Below are 2608 nucleotides of genomic sequence, written 5' to 3'. Positions count from 1 at the left end.
TTACCCCATGGTTGCTGGTGGTCATGTGATCGGTGAGCGTTGTACATAGTGTGACCGAGGAGGATCGGGGGAACGTACTTGAAGGTCCAGTTGTAGTCGTCGGTGTACTGCTCCAGAATGTCCATCCGCTCCCCGGGGACGCCGCACACGGGCCGGTTCCAGTTGTCTCGGATCCTCATGTACAGGTTCCGCGTGTAGAAGTTCTCGAAGTCCTGGTACAGCGACACAAAGTCCTACGGGGAGCAGAACAGGTCACGTGACACGGAGCCAAAACCCGGGGCCCATCATTCATACACAGAACCCAGCGCAGGGTACACAGGGGCCACATTGTGGATCTGAAGGCACCGACGGAAGCTGCTCAGCGTTGGACTGGTGGTGGCGGGAGGCCCCTGGAAACGCTGGTTACCAAGCCGTCATGCTGATCCTCCGCTTCAATACATTCTGACTGACGTAGAGCAAGCTAAGGGAGAAGTCACGATGGTCTGAGGACTCCAAATAGGGAAGCCAAAGGATCAGCATGACGGCCGGTCCCTGTAAGAAGGTGAAACCTAATCAGAGAGGAGCACAGAGAGGGGAGAGCGGGGAACTGGCTGCGGGTGAATCACGGAGAGGGGGGGACTGGCTGCGGGTGAATCACGGAGAGGGGGGAACTGGCTGCGGGTGAATCACGGAGAGGGGGGAACTGGCTGCGGGTGAATCACGGAGAGGGGGGAACTGGCTGCGGGTGAATCACGGAGAGGGGGGAACTGGCTGCGGGTGAATCACGGAGAGGGGAGAGCGGGGAACTGGCTGCGGGTGAATCACGGAGAGGGGGGAACTGGCTGCGGGTGAATCACGGAGAGCGGGGAACTGGCTGCGGGTGAATCACGGAGAGCGGGGAACTGGCTGCGGGTGAATCACGGAGAGCGGGGAACTGGCTGCGGGTGAATCACGGAGAGCGGGGAACTGGCTGCGGGTGAATCACGGAGAGCGGGGAACTGGCTGCGGGTGAATCACGGAGAGCGGGGAACTGGCTGCGGGTGAATCACGGAGAGCGGGGAACTGGCTGCGGGTGAATCACGGAGAGCGGGGAACTGGCTGCGGGTGAATCACGGAGAGCGGGGAACTGGCTGCGGGTGAATCACGGAGAGCGGGGAACTGGCTGCGGGTGAATCACGGAGAGCGGGGAACTGGCTGCGGGTGAATCACGGAGAGCGGGGAACTGGCTGCGGGTGAATCACGGAGAGCGGGGAACTGGCTGCGGGTGAATCACGGAGAGCGGGGAACTGGCTGCGGGTGAATCACGGAGAGCGGGGAACTGGCTGCGGGTGAATCACGGAGAGCGGGGAACTGGCTGCGGGTGAATCACGGAGAGCGGGGAACTGGCTGCGGGTGAATCACGGAGAGCGGGGAACTGGCTGCGGGTGAATCACGGAGAGCGGGGAACTGGCTGCGGGTGAATCACGGAGAGCGGGGAACTGGCTGCGGGTGAATCACGGAGAGCGGGGAACTGGCTGCGGGTGAATCACGGAGAGCGGGGAACTGGCTGCGGGTGAATCACGGAGAGCGGGGAACTGGCTGCGGGTGAATCACGGAGAGCGGGGAACTGGCTGCGGGTGAATCACGGAGAGCGGGGAACTGGCTGCGGGTGAATCACGGAGAGCGGGGAACTGGCTGCGGGTGAATCACGGAGAGCGGGGAACTGGCTGCGGGTGAATCACGGAGAGGGGAGAGCGGGGATCTGGCTGCGGGTGAATCTTAGCATGGAGCTCGGGGTGACCCCGGGAAGAGCTGATTACAGGAAGTGAGCGGCACACGTGTGAGGGGGTCTCACCTTCTGCTCCTCGCGCTCCGTGGCGTTGTGACACTTCTCGATCTTCCAGGCCCTCAGGAAATCTCTCATGTACCCGAACAGGGTGAGGATCCCGTAGCCCATGTATGTGAGGACGGCAACCAGCATGGGGGTCTCCTCGAAGGCCTCGTGGAACGGCCGCTTGTACAGCCCGCCATTGCGCAACTACGGGAGAGAAGAGAAACGGGAGGTCAGCAAACGACACCTCGGAACCCCCGAGCAGAGGTGTGACAGGGCGAGAGGGAACCCGGAGGGGGCGGGGTCACTGTACAAGATGGCGGCTCCCAGAACGACCAATGACAGCACTGTCTCCAAGATGAGAGCTTTACTGCAGGAGGACAGCCACCAGTAGGGGGGGCCACCGCATCGGGAGACTCCGGCAACGGGACTCACTGTGCCGCGCACCGGCAGGGGGCCCCATACATGGCATACAGAAGGGATTCTTGTTGAATGGAATGTATATACAATGACCATCCAACCCCCCGTCACTCAGATCTTTCCTCGAAGTGTCGCTGGTCATCATTATAGAAGAGCTGCCCCACCACCTTCTTCCACATCCCGGGACCCATCACCTTCTTCCACATCCCGGGACCCACCACCTTCTTCCACACCCCCCGGGACCCATCACCTTCTTCCACATCCTCCGGGACCCATCACCTTCTTCCACATCCCCCGGGACCCATCACCTTCTTCCACATCCCCCGGGACCCATCACCTTCTTCCACATCCCGGGACCCATCACCTTTTTCCACACCCCGCGGCCCCCCCCATCCTTCC

At 61.8% G+C, this 2608-nt stretch overlaps 1 pseudogene; it reads right to left on the bottom strand.

Annotated features, from left to right (window-relative positions):
* LOC108803530 overlaps positions 1–2415 on the bottom strand; it is an 11259-nt pseudogene extending 8844 nt beyond the window's left edge.
* Positions 2416–2608: the final 193 nt, after the last annotated feature.

Source organism: Nanorana parkeri, unplaced genomic scaffold (genome assembly GCF_000935625.1).
Source record: "Nanorana parkeri isolate BGI_ZX_2015 unplaced genomic scaffold, ASM93562v1 scaffold3835, whole genome shotgun sequence".
Taxonomy (NCBI): domain Eukaryota; kingdom Metazoa; phylum Chordata; class Amphibia; order Anura; family Dicroglossidae; genus Nanorana; species Nanorana parkeri.
The sequence above is the reverse complement of the archived record's forward strand: the minus strand, read 5'-3'. Positions and strand labels throughout refer to the sequence as shown.